The sequence below is a fragment of the Piliocolobus tephrosceles genome, chromosome 16 (genome assembly GCF_002776525.5).
Source record: "Piliocolobus tephrosceles isolate RC106 chromosome 16, ASM277652v3, whole genome shotgun sequence".
NCBI classification, from domain to species: Eukaryota; Metazoa; Chordata; class Mammalia; order Primates; family Cercopithecidae; genus Piliocolobus; species Piliocolobus tephrosceles.
Genome location: NC_045449.1, coordinates 38,790,992 through 38,807,931, shown reverse-complemented (window position 1 = coordinate 38,807,931; position 16,940 = coordinate 38,790,992). Strand labels below are relative to the sequence as shown.

General features: G+C 42.4%; 1 long non-coding RNA gene across 4 annotated transcripts in view; it reads right to left on the bottom strand.

The window, feature by feature from the left end:
• LOC111537601 overlaps window positions 1-14,914 on the bottom strand; it is a 69,535-nt gene extending 54,621 nt beyond the window's left edge. For 2 of the 4 annotated variants that reach the window (XR_002730051.1, XR_002730054.1), the window contains exon 1: window positions 14,855-14,914. This is a non-coding gene — a long non-coding RNA (uncharacterized LOC111537601). Of the gene's footprint in view, window positions 1-7,592; window positions 7,757-14,854 lie in introns of those variants that run through there. The other 2 variants (XR_002730052.1, XR_002730053.1) reach the window with 2 other exon arrangements.
• Between the last annotated feature and the right edge of the window lie 2,026 nt (window positions 14,915-16,940).

Below are 16,940 nucleotides of genomic sequence, written 5' to 3'. Positions count from 1 at the left end.
TTTTTATTATTATTTTTAGTAGAGATGGGGTTTCACCATGTTAGCCAGGATGGTCTTGATCTCCTGACCTTCTGATCCACCTGTCTTGGCCTCCCAAAGTGCTGGGATTACAGGCATGAGGCACCGCACTCGGCCACAAATAATCTTGAAAAACAGTAAGAACACCTCCTCACATCAAAAGAAACCCAGTAAGATTTAAACGAGCTTCTTATCAGAAACAGAGGAGGCCAGAAAGCAGGAAGAAGACATAAAGTGCTGAAATAAATATCTATTAATCAAGGATGTAAAATGGTACAACTATTTTGGAAAATTATTTGACAGTTATTCAAAAAGTTAAGCATAGTGTTACTACATGACCTGAAAATTCCACTCCTAGCTATATACCCAAGAGAAATGAAAACTTATTTCTACACAAAATACGTGAAGTTCATGGCAGCATTATTCCTTATAGCCAAAGAGTGGAAACAAGCTAAACATCCATCAATGAATGAATGAATACACAAAAGTCATATATCTATATAATAGAATAGTATTTGGCAATAAAAAGAAATGAAGTACTAATATATACTACAACATGATAAACCTTAAAAACATGATGCTAAGTGAGAGACACCAGTCACAAAAGACCATATATTGTATCAATCTACTTATATGAAATGTCCAAAATAGGCAAATCTATAGAGACCGAGAGTAGATTCGTGGTTGCCTAGAAATGGGGTGTGGTAGGATGAGAAAATGACTGCTAATGGGTGTGGGATTTGTTTTGCAGAAAGGAATGAAAATATTCTAAAATTAGATTGTGATGATGGTATACTATGAATATACTAAAAAACATTGAGTTATTTACTTTTAGTGGACAAAGTGCATGATGTTTGACTCTTACCTCAATAAAGCTGTTTTTAAAGATAAACTAGATACAATCATTGCCCTTGGGAAGCTTACGAGTACAATATGCCTTCAGCAATCTTTGTGAGGTAAACTAAAAATCGAGGCATAAGCTATAGCATAAGTTCTATGGGGAAAAGCATTAAGAATTCTAAACTCCTGATAAGCTTTCAGAACAAAGTCCTCTTTTAATTGAGAATACCTTGTACTTTGAATAAACTGTCCCTACTGCCTTTGGGTAGAGGCCAATTTAGAAGAAGAGAAAATACAAAAGATTGGGGGTAAGGGGAAGGACCTGGAGTGGAATAGCTGGAGTCCTGCTGTAACAAGAGTCTCAGAATTGACAATAGTAATAAGCAGATGCTAGGCAGACAGTAACACTTACACCAGGGAATGGAGCATGCTCTTTTTGCATGGTTACTGTCCACAGGACTTCCAAATAGACAGCTGGCTATACAAGTCTCAAAATCAAAGGAGAGTTCTCAGCCAGGGATATAGTTTATTAGAGTGTCAGTGTACAACAATAGAAGTGATTGAAGTAAACTAGGAAAAACATAGAAAGAAAAGGGTCTAAGACCAAAGCCTGAGGAATTTAAATATTTATAGTTCAGGTAGAGGAGAAACTATAGGAACCCAGCAAGAATCTGATGGCACACTCAAACTAAGTTGTTTGAACAGAATTTTATAAAGAGACTATTTACAAAGGTGTGGGCAAGGCTTAGGAAAACAGAAAAAGACAGTGCAATTCTGCCAGGGTTAAAAACAGTTGGAAGTTTACTATCCCTAGGGCTGAAGAAGCCAGAGGAAGGAGCAGTTCCAGAACCCTGAGAGGAGAGCTGAACATAGAAGGCTCCCAATGGGAGTGGCAGCCTTTTGATAGAGGCACATAGTCAACCCACAGCAATCCAGATGGGCTAAAGCTGGGACTTACATATGACGTCCTCATTCTCCTCTTTCCCTTTGATTTCCTGCAGAAACATCCCATTGGCTGGGTCCAACAGGAACACAAGGGGCAAATGAGCTCACAGATGCATATGGGCCAGTGCTGCCAGGAAACAGAGGCACAGAGCGGGTGGAGAAGGCCAGAGAGTGGATTTGTGTATATGCACATGTGCATACACACATACACACACACACACACACACACAACTATCAACACAGGCTCTAAGAATAAGACTCCATAGAGCCAGGGGTAAAACCTGGAGAGAAAGACAGTGCTAGTTAGTGTAAGTCCCAAAGTACAATAGCCCAAGAACCAGGAGTTCTGATGTCCAAGAGCAGGAGAAAATGAATGTCCCAGCTCAAGGAGAGAGAATTTGGCCTTCCTCTGCCTTTTTGTTCTATTTGGGCCATCGAAAGATTGAATGATCCCTGACCACATTAGTGAGGGCAGATCTTCTTTACTCAGACTACTGATCCAGTGCTAATCTCTTCCAGAAACACCCTCACAGATATACCCAGAAGTAATGTTTTACCAGCTATCTGGGTGTCTCTTAACCCAGTCAAGTTGACACATAAAATTAACCATAATAGAGATCAAGTTTACTAGAGAGTTACAGTAGAAATCCTAGGCATCGTGCTGTATGCGTTGGAAGTGAGTTATCTTTCATTTAAAGTGATGGTAATTTGCTCCATTGTGTGGTTTTTCTATATCCATTCCCAGAGGTACTGGTACAGAAACTGTTCTGTGTGTAAATGTGATGTTCTGTGTGTAAATGTGATGAAAGGAGAGAAAGGCAAAATAGTTAAAGGTGGTGGCCGGGCACAGTGGCTCACACCTGAAATTCCAGTACTTTGGGAGGCCAAGGTAAGCAGATCACTTGAGGTCAGAAGTTTGAGACCAGTCTGGCCAACATGGTGAAATCCCGTCTCTACTGAAAATACAAAAATTAGCCCAGGGTGGTGGCGCATGCCTGTAGTTCCAGCTGCTCAGGAGGCTGAGGAAGGAGAATCGCTTGAACCTGGGAGGTGGAGGTTGCAGTCAGGCAATATTGCACCATTGCACTCCAGCCTGGGTGACACAGCAAGACTCCATCTCTAAATAAATAAATTAATATAAATAAAGGCAGTGGCAAAGGGTGACGATATGGACAAATCATGAAATACAAGTCATAAAGACATAAGTGATGTCAAGAGAGGGCAGTAGGACAAAGGAAAAAAATAAGTAGATTAATTGATTGGTGGCCTCCATGAGGCTGAAGAAGTCCTGGCAAGGTAGGAAAATGTGGTCTAAAATATGGATCTGTAAAATCATGATTTTGGAAGAGTTAAGATATGTTGATACAACAACATTTAGGGTGGGGTCATGAGTTTGTGGGCTGATGTAGAGTTGAGATGGCCAATGAGTGGATGCAGAAGGTTTGGAACAAGCTGCATACCTGTTTTCAAAAGTTATGAAGATTAATGGCATGGGTTGCAAGAGACAAAGACCCTGAACCAGGTCCTTAATACTTCAGCAAATGAGGAAAAGAAATCAGATGAGAAAGGGGAGATGAAGATAAGGTATAACATCATGAGCTTCAAAGGAGCTGGGTTTATTGTTGTTGTTGTGTGTTTTTGTTTTAGTTTTGCTTTAATAAGAGGATAGAGAAATAATTGTCTGGATGTAACAATGGCAAACAAGGAGAACCCCTGTCCTACCATCTGACCCTAAGCTGTAGGAGAGTAAGAGGATGCCTTAGTCCATTCAGGCTGCTGTAACAAAACACCATGAACTAAGTGGCTTATAAACAGCACATATTTATTTCTCATAATTCTAGAGACTGGGAAATCTAAGATCAAGGTGCCAACAGATTCAGTGTCTGTAGAGACCCCATTCCTCATAGATGGCACTGTCTTGCTATGTCCTCAGGTGGCGGAAGAGACAGACAAGCTCCTCAGGCCTCTGTTGTAAGCATCCCCATCCCATGCATGAAGGCTCTGCTCTCATGATCTAATCACCTTTGAAAGGCTCCAGCTCTTAATACTATCTTTCTGGCCAGACGCGGTGGCTCACGCCTGTAATCCCAACACTTTGGGAGGCCTACAAGGGTAGATCATGAGTTCAGGAGTTTGAGACCAGCCTGACCAATATGGTGAAACCTGGTCTCTACTAAAAACACAAAAATTGGCTGGGCAGGATGGTGCACGCCTGTAGCCCCACCTACTTGGGAGGCTGAGGCAGGAGAATCACTTGAACTTGGGAAGAGGAGGTTGCAGTGAGTGAGACTGCATCACTGCACTCCAGCCTGGGCGACAGAGGGAAACTACATCTCAAAAAAACAAAAACAAAACAAAACAAAAAAACTATCTTTCCTTGGGGGTTAGGATTTCAACATATGAATTTGGGGGTAAAACAAACATTCAGACCATAACAGAGGGCACACAATTACCTTGGATTTCAACTAAGGCCTGGAGGTATAGGTAATATTCAGAGAAGTGTTTACAGACAAAAGTGTGTTTGTTGATCACTTGGTAGGTTCTCTGTGGCCAAGTAGTAGAGGTTAGGAAGGAGGTATGGAACAGGGTTAGATACACTTTTTTTTAAAACAGCACAGCATACCTGGGCATTTGGTAAATAATACAAAATTTGTTAATGACATACATTTGTATGTATATAAAATAATCTCCTTCCACTCCTTAATAAAATAACTACAGAGAATCTCATGGGCCTCTGATTTTATTTTTGTGATTTTTAATGGTTTCCTTTGTTCTTTTATACATCTTGGGCCCTCGTTGGTGGAATTTGTGGCTTTGATTCTGTTCAGCCCACCTTGAAAACAAACCGTTCATAAATACAGTTGGGTCTCCTTTTGTGCCTAGCAGAAACAAACAAACAAAATGTCTATTTCATTAGCACACCAGGACCTGGAGAAGGATGAATCCTCTGGAAAGAAAAGTAGAGGAGGACTAGGAGAGATGTCAGTCATGTCCCACAAATTCAATCTGTTCTTCTTTCCAGACCACATCTAAATCAAAGCAGCTGTACTTGATAAGCCTCTCTGGTTAAGACGCTAAAAGTGATATTCAGATTAAAGGTAATGTGAGGAAGACTTTCTGTCTCAGGTGGAGAAGGGTTTTGTTTGGGAGAAAATAGCAGGCATATCAAAGAAAGTGCTGAGGCTCCCAAAGAAAATGAGAACAGAAGAGAGTGATAGAGAAAATGGCTTAAATGAACAAAAGAAAGATTGTGCTTGTCTACCAGGTCTGGCTATGCCCATCAATTGAATCAGAACTGTGGCCAGCCATCTGCTACTCTGAATACATGACAACAAGCCACTTGCAATGACCCAGCTTTTGACTGCCTTAGTGATGGTATTTCTTGGGATCAAAGAGACCCAGTTCATCCCAGGAAACACTTGGAGCCATTCACTGTGACCTTATTTTAAAGGTATTATATTGAAATTTAATGAAATAATATATCCAGCCTGTCTAGCATATAGGAAGGCTATTTTCTTTCTACTTCCATTGCTACAAAAACACAGTGAAACCATGTACAATACACATTGTCCTAAGTAATTGGGTTTCTCCCCCTCTGAATTATAAAATTACTATTACAATAGTACGGAAATTATTATTGCTATTTTCAGTGCTTTAAATCACTCTTTTGCATGCGGTGGAATTCCATGTGAATGGAGTCTTTCCTTGGCCCCTCTCCCATAAGGTTTAATTAGGGAAGTAGATTCACCTGGAAGCTGGTCTTATAGCAATAATAATTACCTTTATTGAGATGCTATTCTGGGTAGATCAGGTGCCATGCTCCACATATATTATTGCCATTTTCCTAGCAACTCTGTGAGAGAAGTATCAGTGTTCCAATTTTATAGATGAAGAAATTGGAGCTCTGGGGTTTCTGTTATTTGGTCAAGCCTATTTTATTAATAATCAAATTTATAAATAAAGTCTTTGTTTAACTTCTTCTGTGTCATTGATGAAACAGCTAACCATTGATTCGAATCTTAAGAAGGATCTTGAAGCCCTGTGAAACTGTTCCCTAAACCTTGGTCACTGTGATCAAACACACGAGGCAGATGGTTAAAAACGACAAGTGGAAATTTATGCCTATCTTCTTTTTCTTGAACACTAATGATTTTTATCAAAACATAGCTTCACTACAGGAATCTATCCTGGGATTTGTTTCCTTCTCGTACTGCACTGATTCTCTGGGCAATATCGCTCATACTTAGGGCCAACTAAATTCTGATGACTTTCAAATCTTTAATTACAGTGTGATCTCTTTCTTGAGTTCCAGATCCATAGATACACAATTACTCTTCAGATATTTCCTCCTAGGAGTTCCAAAGGGACCTCAAACTCAATATATCCCAAACTAAACCTATCCTACTCTTTCCCAAATAAGCTTCTCCTCTTTTTAGTCCCTGTCTACTCAGATAGTCATAGCAGGAACCTGGAAGTCTTCATAGACTTCTCCCTCTCTTGATATATCCAATTGGTCACCAAGTATGATAAGGAAAGGTTTTCAGGGTGAGGTATCCAAACCGCCACCACCAGCAGTGGCAGTACCTGGAAACTAGTTAGTAATGAAAATGTTTAGGACCCACCCTCTTTCTCCTAAATCAGACTCTCTGGGGGTGAGTCCAGGGAAACTGCATCTTAAGCCCTCCAGGGAATCTGATGCATGCTCTTATTGTCCTTATCTGTAATGTTTAATAGAAATATAATATGGACCACATATGTAATATTATGTGGCTACTAGAAAATTTAAAAAGTAAAAAGAAATGTCAAATTCACATAAAAATGTATATTATTGAACCCAATGTATCAAAAGTACTATTTCAACCTGTAACCAATACAAAAATCATTAATATTTCATGCCAGATATTTTAAATCTGGCGTATATTTCTTCACTTACAGCACACCTCAATTCAGATGTTATATTTTCACTGAAATGACTCGATTTGTCTTTAGATTTCACAACTGACAGTGTAGATGTACTTATCCAAGTCGTTCTGAACATACTTAAAAGTTTTCTGGCCAGTCATGGTGGCTTACGCCTATACTCCCAGCATTTTGGGAGGCCAAGGTGGGTGGATCACTTGAGCCCAGGAGTTTGAGACCAGTCTGGGCAACACAGCAGGACCCTGTCTCAAGCGTGGTGGCACACCACTGCATTCCAGCCTTGGTGACAGAGTGAGACCCTATCTCAAAAATAAAAAACACAAAAAGCTTTCCAAGAACTGAATTATCAGTTTTTAAATTTAAATTAATAAAAGTTAAAAATTAAATTCCTCGCTCACACTAACTACATTTCAAATGCTCTATCAACCCATGTGGCTTGTGGCTGCTGTTTTGGTCAGCATGGGCTTAGAGGGAAAATTCTAACCCCTCAGCATGGCTTACAAGGCTATCGAGGGCCTAGCTTCTTTCCAAGTTCTTCAGTCTTATCTCCATTTAATTCCCTGCTGCACATAAGGATTCAGTTTCATGGAAGTGCATTTCTCAAGATATTTCACGTCACTTCATGCCTCAGGACTTTCCCCATAACAGAGAGGCCGGGCTTAGGATGCAGATTCCCCAGCCTCACCCCTAGGGAGTCTGATTTAGGAAAAATAAGGTGGGGCCCCTTCCCCTCATCTCCCTATTCACTTGGCGAAAACCCACTCATTTGTTTTTAGTTATTTATAAATTTTTTAGCCTTTTGCACTCCTAAAAAACCCACTCATTTTTAGTCTTGGCTCAAGAGGCACCTCCTCTATGATACCTCCTACCTCTGTCATGGTGCAGATACCCAGGACTGTTCAATCCCTCCTTTGAGCCCCCGGGCGCGGTGACTCACGCCTGTAATCCCAGCACTTTGGGAGGCCGAGGCAGACAGATCACGAGGTCAGGAGATCGAGACCGTCCTGGCTAACACGGTGAAACCCAGTGTTAGTCTACTAAAAATACAAACAAACAAACAAACAAAATTAGCCGGGCATGGTGGCGGGCGCCCGTAGTCCCAGCTACTTGGGAGGCTGAGGCAGGAGAATGGTGTAAACCCGGGAGGCGGAGGTTGTAGTGAGCCAAGATTGCGCCACTGCACTCCAGCCTGGGTGACAAAGCGAGACTCTGTCTCAAGAAAAAAATAAAAAATCCCTCCTTTGAGCCAAATCGAGCTGTGTCAACTTCTAAGATTCTCGTAAGATCAGATTTCACTTACTTGTTCACATATCTCCCTTACTAGAGATAAGCTGCTCAAATCTTGTGGTACTCATCCTTTGTACCCCTAGCACCCAAAACAGCACCCAGCACTAGTAGACATTTAATTCATGTTTGTTGCATGAATAAATAATACCTAAACGTAAACCCTTTGTGCTACAACATACACACTCCCTTCCCTTCCATGGACCTAAAGGGCAGCAGTTTACCAGCACTGAAGAATTAGTGCCTTTGTCTTGATTGTAACATAATTGCAATTTCCCTGAAACCCTGGCAGTGAGATGGGCTTTCTGCCTTGCCATTTGCTTCCTTCTCTAAAGGTGATGAGCCATACTTTTGAGTACACCCACCACAAAGAATACAGAAACTGGAGATGTTCAGTTCTAACAACTGTTGTCATTCTATGGTTTGCCTGGGCCAAGTCCCTTAACTTCTCTGAACCCTGGTCTCCTCATCTGTGAAATAAGGATCATTAGACCTCCCTGCTCATGAGGATGTAGTAATCAAATGCAGTAAGGGAGATAAAGTGCTTGCCTTATAGGGTCCTGCTTGGCAAATTGTGAAGGGTTAGGCAAACCTAAGCTCCTATTATTATTTAATCTCAGAAAGTAACCAGCACAGACTAGAAGAGAAGGATCAGCTCTTTTTGAAGGATCGTGCACTTAACTCTGTTGCAAGAATGTGGTCCCTGATGAAGACATCGACTGCCCCTCTGTCCTGTTTTCCACATTGTGTTATGTTCCTGAAAGGAAAAGATGCTGCTTTTATGCTCATTGGTTATGATGTGTCACCCAATTACTGCATCTGGCTCTTTCATCCTCTTGAGATCTTTCTGCATACAGGTGGCTCAATAAAAAGTCTCTGGAGTCCAAGATGAGAATAAAAAGCAGGAAGAACTTTGTCAAATTATTGCATCTTGAGATAAACATCCTAGCCCAGGTCTAAGCAGTATTGATGTAATAGAAAATTTGCTGAGCTAGGCTCCCCTCCACCCATGTCCATTTCCCAGGAGGAAGAACATGAGAGGGTTAGAATGAAAGCAGGAAAGCAGATGGTGAATGCACCTGAGAAGGGGCCCTCTTCCCCAGAGTCAGTTTCAAAGAGAGCAGGATGATAGTGTCCCCTGATAAGTATGGGTATTGAAGAGTTCAGAAACTGTGCCCTAATTCTTGACTGGGACCCAGGCATCATGCAGGTGTTCCTTATACCCCTGTGGCCTAAGAACAGAAGGCAAAGACTGTTATGAGACAAGCTGACAGCAGAAAGAATCTGAAGTGGCCACCCTCACTTTCCTGAGCCTCCAAAGCTGTGTGAAAGAATTCCAACTTTCCCTGTATCTCCGTTAAAGACAAAGACAGCCAGCAGGCAGATCCTGATGGCACCAGCACCATGGCAAAGGAGTGGGGCAGGTAAGCCCCACCCCAGGTAACCATACTTGAGCATCAGGTACAGGCCAGCACAGTGGTGCCAGGTGACACCCAGGTATCAGATGCCTCCCCACCTCTAATGCCTATTCAGTGCATGATGTTTAGAATTCAGATGCAGTCCTAAGGAGGAGTGTTTTGGGAGGGAGAAAGACCTGAATCAAAGGAGAAGGCAATTCCTGACTGAGGCAGGCTGGTATTGGCTTGACTAAGTGATTGGTCAGGAGTGGTGATGGAGACATTTATAGAGATTTAAGTTATGGAAAATAACAAAGTAGACATGCATTTCTGGTACCCATAAGAAATACCACTCTCTATGAACAGTTATTTGTGTGTTTGGACCCCTGCTAGATTGTAAATTGTGTAGCTTATGCATCATTGCTGTCCACAAGCCCAGGGTTTGCCCATTGGTATGGTCTGTCTATGTCTCTACCCAAATCTCATCTTGAATTGTAGTTCCCATAATTCCCACATGTCATGGGAGGAACCAGGTGGAGATAACTGAATCATGGAGGTGGCTTCCACCCTCCTGTTCTCATGATAGTTAATAAGTGTCAAGAGATCTGATGGTTTTATAAAGGGCAGTTCTCCTGCACACACTCTCTCACTTGTCGCCATGTAAGATGTGCCTTTGCACCTCTGATATGGTTTGGCTCTGCGTCTCTACCCAAATGTCATCTTGTAGCTCCCATAATTCTCATGTGTTGTGGGAGGGACCCAGTGGGAGACAACTGAATCATGGGGGTGGGTCTTTCACATGCTGTTCTCATGATAGTGAATAAGTCTCATGAGATCTAATGGTTTTAAAAATGAGAGCTTCCCTGCACATGCTCTTTTCGCCTGCTGCCATCTGTGTAAGATGTGACTTGCTCCTCCTTGCCTTCCACCATGATTGTGAGGCCTCCCCAGTCACAAGGAACTGGAAGTCCATTAAACCTCTTTCTTTTGTAAATTGCCCAGTCTCAGGTATGTCTTTATTAGCAATGTGAAAACGTACTCATACAGTAAATTGGTACCAGCAGAGTGGGGCGCTGCTGAACAGATACCCAAAGATGAGGAAGCAACTTTGGAACTGGGTCACAGGCAGAGGTTGGAATGGTTTGGTGGGCTCAGAAGAAGAGAAGAAAATGTGGAAAAGTTTGTAACTCCCTAGAAACTTGCTGAATGGCTTTGACCAAAATGCTGATAATGAATATGGACTATGAAATCCAGGCTGAGGTTGTCTCAGATGGAGATGAGGAACTTGATTGGAACTGGAGCAAATGTGACTCTTGCTATGTTTTAGCAAAGAGACTGGCAGCATTTTGCCCCTTCCCTAGAGACTTGTGGAACTTTGAACTTGAGAGAGATGATTTAGGGTACGTGGTGGAAGAAATTACTACATAGCAAAGCATTCAAGAGGTGACTTGGGTGCTGTTAAAGGCATTCAGTTTTAAAAGAGAAACAGAGCATAAAAGTTGGGAAAATTTGCAGCCTGACAATGCAATGGAAAAGAAAATTCCATTTTTTGAGGAGAATTTCAAGCCAGCTGCAGAAAATTGGCTAATGAATGAGGAGCCAAATGTTAGTCCCCAAGACATTGGGGAAAATGTCTTCAGGGCATGTCAGAGGTCTTCACAGCAGCCCCTCTCATTACAGGCCTGGAGGCCCAGGAGGAAAAAGGGGTTTCTTGGGCCAGTCCCAGGTCTCAGTGCTGTGTGCAGCCTAGGGACTTGGCGCCCTGCATCACAGCTGCTCCAGCCATGGCTGAAAAAGGCCAACATAGAGCTCAGGCCATGACTTCAGAGGGTTCAAGCCTCAAACATTGGCAGCTTCTGCATGGTGTTGAGCCTGTGAGAGCACAGAAATCAAGAATTGGGTCTTGGGATCCTCTACCTAGATTTCAGAGGATGTATGGAAATGCCTGGATGTCCAAGCAGTAGTTTGCTTCAGGGGCAGGCCCTCATGGAGAACCTCTGCTAGGACAGTGCAAAAGGAAAATGTGAGGTCGGAGCACCACGCAGAGTCCCTACTGGGGCACCGCCTAGTGGAGCTGTGAGAAGAGGGCCATGTCCTCCAGACCCCAGAATCGTAGATCCACTGACAGCTTACCCCGTGTGCCTGGAAAAGCCGCAGACACTCAATGCCAGTCCGTGAAAGCAGCCAGGAGGGAGGCTGTACCCTGCTAAGTAACAGGGGCAGAGCTGCCCAAGGCTGTGGGCAGCTCTTGCATCAACATGACCTGGATGTGAGACATGGAGTCAAAGGATATCATTTCAGAGCTTTAAGATTTGACTGCCATGCTGGATTTCAGACTTGCATGGGGCCTGTATCCCCTTCATTTTGGCCAATTTCTCTCATTCGGAATGGCTGTATTTACCCAATGCCTCTACCCCCATTGTATCTAGGAAGTAAGTAACTTGCTTTTGATTTTACAGGCTCATAGGCAGAAGGGACTTGCTTTGTCTCAGATGGGACTTTGGACTGTGGACTTTTGAGTTAATGCTGAAATGAGTTAATACTTTGGAGGACTGCTGGGAAGGTATAATTGATTATGAAATGTGAGACATGAGATTTGGGAGGGGCCAGGGACGGAATGGTACAGTTTGGCTCTGTGTCCCCACCTAAATCTCATCTTGTAGCTCCCATAATTCCCATGTGTTGTGGGAGGAACCCAGTAGAAGATAACTGAATCATGGGGGTGGATCTTTCCCATGCTATTCTCGTGGTAGTGAATAAGTCTCAGGAGATCTGACGGTTTTAAAAATGAGAGTTTTCCTGCGCAAGCTCTTTTGGCCTGCTGTCATCTATGTAAGAAGTGATCTATTCCTCCTTGCCTTCTGCCGTGATTGTGAGGGCTCCCTAGCCACGTGGAACTGTGAGTCCATTAAACCTCTCTCGTATAAATTGCCTAGTCTCAGGTATGTCTTTATCAGCAGTGTGAAAACAAACTACTACATTCTCCTTCGCCTTCCACCATGATTGTGAGGCCTCCATAGACACGTGGCACTGTGACTCCATTAAACCTTTTTCTGTATAAATTACCCAGCCTCAGGTATTTCTTCATAGTAGTATGAAAATGGACTAACACGGCCAGACGCGGTGGCTGACACCTGTAATCCCAGCACTTTGGGAGGCCGAAGTGGGTGGATCACGAGGTCAGGAGTTCAAGACCAGCCCTGGCCAAGATGATGAAACCCCATCTCTATTAAAAATACAAAAAAATTAGCCAGGCATGCTGGTGAGCGCCTGTAATCCCAGCTACTCGGGAGGCTGGGGCAGAGAATTGCTTGAACCTGGGAGGCAGAGGTTGCAGTGAGCAGAGATTACGCCACTGCACTCCAGCCTGGGAGACAGAGTGAGACTCTGTCTCAAAAGAAAAGAAAATAAAAGAAAAAAAAGAAAAGAAAGAAAAGAAAAGAAAAGAAAAGAAAAAAAAGAAAAGAAAAGAAAAGAAAAGAAAAGAAAAGAAAAGAAAAGAAAAGAAAAGAAAAGAAAAGAAAAGAAAATGGACTAATACACCCATCACAGGACTACCCGCAAAGTTTGCCAAATCACTCTGAAATGAGCTGAGCTGGAGCCAGTATGCTCCAGTATACCTGGCCTGTGGCCCTTCTTCCCCCTTACTTATCAGAAGTTACAGCTCAGAAGCCTGTATGCATTTTCACTCATTCATTTACTCAGAAAATATGGAAATATTTATTGTGTGCTTGAATTGTGAAGCTCTATAGATGCAAGTGAGAAAAAGAAGTGGAGATTTTAAGTGAGGCTTTGGTTTTGCATGTTTCTTGGTTTTTGTTTTTAATTTTCCAGAGTCCTGTCCTACTTGTCATCTCACTACAGTTTCACAGCCACAGCAGAGGCGAAGGGAAGCAGATGGTGTTAAGTTCACTGTACAGGTGAAGAAAAGGGAAGACAAATTGAGCTTTTACCAAAGTGACACAAAAATTTGTGGTAGAGATGGCGTGACAAACAACCCGCAGTTCTCCTGACTCTGGTTCATACTCTTAGGTAGAAAGACATCAGAACATTTGTTTGGGTTAAAATTGTAATCAGCCAATGGAAAGAACTTCTCATGGCCAAAGCTAGAGCAATTTGAGCAACATAAATAAAGTAGTATTGGATTATACCCGAAGTATAAAGTACATATCCAAGAGACTATGCTGATACAAATAAATGACAAAATAAATAAGTAATGGGGGAGAATAGCCAAATCTCCCCACAGCAGAATTCCAAATAATTTGTGTAGACACTCCACGCTCCAGGAGGTAGAGCATAATTCCCCATTACTCAAGTGCAGGCCACACATAGTGATTTCCTTCCTAAGAGTCCAGTGGGGAGAGAGGGAAAAAAAGGCACATATATAGTGGAACAACCTGACAAACACCACCTCAGCCAGCTGATCAAGGTCAACATCAACCATGATAAGTCATGTCCCTTAGTAACATGCAATGAGAATGGCATTGCGTCTTTGTGGTCTTGCTCTCAAAAACTCATGATACCAGTCTAATCATATATAAAAAAAAAATCAGGTGAATCCCAATTAAGGTACCATATTACTCCATTTTCACACTGTTGATAAACACACATCTGAGATTGGGTAATTTATAAAGAAAAAGAGGCTTAATGGACTCACAGTTCCACATGACTGGGAGGCCTCACAATCATGGCAGAAGGCAAAAGCCATGTGTTACATGGTGATAGGCAAGAGAGGATATGAGAGCAAGTGAAAGGGGTTTCCCCTTATAAAAGCATCAGATCTCACGAGACTTGTTCACTACCACGAGAAAAGTATGGGGGAACCGCCCCCATGATTCAATTATCTCCCACTGGGTTTCTCCCACAACACGTGGGAATTATGGGAGCTACAATTCAAGATGAAAGTTGGGTGGGGACACAGTCAAACCATATCAGGGACATTCTACAAAATACATAACCAGTACTCCTGGAAACTGACAAGGTCATTAGAAAAAACAAGGAGAGTCTGAGAAACTACCATAGCCAAGAGGAGCCTAAGGAGACAGGATGACTAAATGCAATGTGGTCTCCCGGATGAGTTCTTGGAACAAAGAACATTAGGTAAAAAACAAAGAAATCTGAACAAAGTATGAACTTTAGTGCATAATAATTGATTGATTTTGGTTCACTCATTGGGACTCATACATCATCCTAATGTAAGATTAACAACAGGAGAAACTGGGCATGAGGGTATATAGGAAACTCTGCACTAATGTCACAACTTCGCTGTAAAGTAAAAATAAAAATAGTTTATGAAAGGCTGGGCATGGTGGCTCACACCTGTAATCTCAGCACTCAGGAGGCTGAAGCAGGAGGATGGCTTGAGCCCTGGAGTTTGAGAACAGTCTGGACAACATAGGGAGACCCTGTCTCTACCAAATTTTAAAAATTAGCTGAGTGGTGGTACACACCTGTGGTCCCAGCTATTCAGGACACTGAGGTGGGAGGATCACTTGAGCTGGGAGGTCAAGGTTGCAGTGAGCTGTGATCATGCCACTGCACTCCAGCCTGGATGACAGAGCGATACCCTGTTTGGAAAAATAAATAAATAAATAAATAAATAAATAAATAAATAAATAAATAGAGCTAGGCATGGTAGTGTGCACTTGTAGTCCCAACTGCTTGAGAGACTGAGGCAGGAAGATCACTTGGGTCCAGGAGTTTGAGGCCTCAGTGTGTTATGATTGCCTCTGTAAATAACCACTGCACTCCAGCCTGGGCAACATGGTAAGACCCCATCCCTAAAACAAAAATAAGAGAATAAAATAAAATTTAAAAAGATGAATTGTGCAATGGAAAATGTACAACCAACATACTGCCAGTGTAATAAAGTGGAGGGAGGATTGGTAGGAGAAATGTGCTATACAAGCCTTTATTCTGCTTTCTCCTCATTCTTTGGGGTTGACAGTCAGCTTTGGTTGCAGCAGCACAGAAAAAGGACTTCTGTGTTCCTGACACAAATCTTCAGCCCTTCCAGTGACTGGCTGATCCTAGATAAACATGTTTTTCCTGCTGTCATCTCTAAAAGCTTTGTTCTCCTGGATCAATAAACCTATGCACATCACTTTGGTCTTTCTTCTGGCTTACCTGGAATTTGGATCATCTACTGCATCACCTGGTTTATTTTCAGAGCCCAGACAAGAGTGGGAAATTGGGAGTCAGAAAACCTTTGAGGATCACCTAATTGCTATGCCCCTGACTTAACCTTTCTCATTCTCTATTTCTTCATCCATAAAATGAAGATAATGATGGTCCCTGGGGTATCACAAGATTAAATGGCATAATGTATGTGAAAGCTTTCTGTGACCTAGAAAGGGCTGCAAAATTTTATTTTGGAATATCCTTGTCTTTGGGGAGGCTAGGACTTTGTGCATCTTTTCTCCTTAAGCAGCTCTCTGGATTATTCTCTCAATTCAGTTCATCAGATATTTGTCAAGTATCATTAATATGTTAGGTACATTAAGAAGTGCCTCCGTGGGGTAACGGCATGGAAATGTAGGAAGATGGAGAAACATGGGTTTCTCGGAATTCGCATGAGAAGAGCTGTGTGTGGCTAGATGGATAAGCTGCCGGGTTGGGGAATGATAGCCCACTAGAAGCATGCATCAGTTATGATGTATTTGGTTATTAGAATTGAAAACCCAAATCAAAATGGCCTGAACAAGTCACTGGCTCACCTAACTGAAAGGCCCAGACCTGCGTGGGCTTCAGGAATCAATGATGTATGGTGGCTTAACCACAGCATCAAAGACTCAGTTTTATCTTTTTCTGTTCTGTTATCTACAGCAATGGCTTCATCCTAAAATGGCCTCCCCCATGGTTATTAGGATGACTGCCAGCAGCATTTAGGGCTCTCAGCTTCCTTATTCACAATGGGGTGCAGTGGGGGGTAGCACTTATAAAATAAAGCCACAGCCCATGACCTTAACTGCACTATCTGAATTAGCCACCCCACCTCCAGTCTCTTGCTAGTCCCTAACTCTGTATCATTTCTTTACATGATTTGAAATATTATGTGTTTTTTTATTTTACTCATTATTTATTTGCATATCTACTCATTGATACTCAACTCTCCCTCTGAAATCTAAGTTCCATGAGGGCATGGATTTCATTTTGTTCACCATTGTTCCTTAAACCACCTTCTAAGGAGAGTGGGTCCCTCTTTAGCCCATGAGATAGAGGCTGAGCCTGCTACGAGGAGTCTTCTGTCTCTGCCCTCCTTCTTATGCCCACGTGCTTCCTGCCTGGGTCCTGACACTGATTAGGGTGCTACCAATCAGGATTTTGCTGGAATGAAAGATCACAGGTGGTTCATGTCTATAATCCCAGCACTTTTGGAGGCTGAGATGGGAGGATCACTTGAGCCCAGGAGTTTGAGACCAGCCTGGGCAATATAGTGAGACTCTGTCTCTATGGAAAGAAAGAAAGAAAGAAAGAAAAGAAAGAAAGAAAGAAAGAAAGAAAGAAAGAAAGAAAGAAAGAAAGAAAGGAAGGAAG